This window comes from Nanorana parkeri, unplaced genomic scaffold (genome assembly GCF_000935625.1).
Source record: "Nanorana parkeri isolate BGI_ZX_2015 unplaced genomic scaffold, ASM93562v1 scaffold2073, whole genome shotgun sequence".
Lineage (NCBI taxonomy): Eukaryota > Metazoa > Chordata > Amphibia > Anura > Dicroglossidae > Nanorana > Nanorana parkeri.
Genome location: NW_017308341.1, coordinates 94,548 through 95,086, shown reverse-complemented (window position 1 = coordinate 95,086; position 539 = coordinate 94,548).

The following is a 539-nucleotide window of genomic DNA, read 5'->3' as shown; positions in this document are numbered from 1 at the left end:
GGTCCCCCCTTGGGGGGGGGGGGGATTCACTTCACTTCCTGTCCCTGTGACAACTGTACAGGAAATGAGGGGAGCGGCTATCGCTGGGACCGGAGAACACGGAGCCTAATTATAACCCGGGGGGAAGGCGACCTCGGCATTCCGGCCGTGCTGAGACTACAAATCCCATGATTCCCATTGGCCTGTCATTGTCAGTCTTGCAATGCCTCATGGGACTCGTAGTTTCTCAGCAGCTGGAGTGCCGAGGTTGCCCGCTTCTGGTCTGATCCTCCCGCACCGAAAAAGAAAATGTTTCGTTGCCGTGCCCCCCCCACTGGAGAGATTTTACATCACTTCCTGCCGGGACAGGAAATGAGGGCAATTATAACCCACGGGGACACATAGTGCAAATCAGAGAGGTCGCCGTGGAGGAGATTTGCGCACAGACGAGGAGACGCAGAGCCGGGACGATCTTTCCGATACATTTATTGTGTTAACTTAATAGTTCATTTTGTATCTCCGGCTTCTCGCCTGTTGTCCAGCACCCCCCTCCCCCCCCA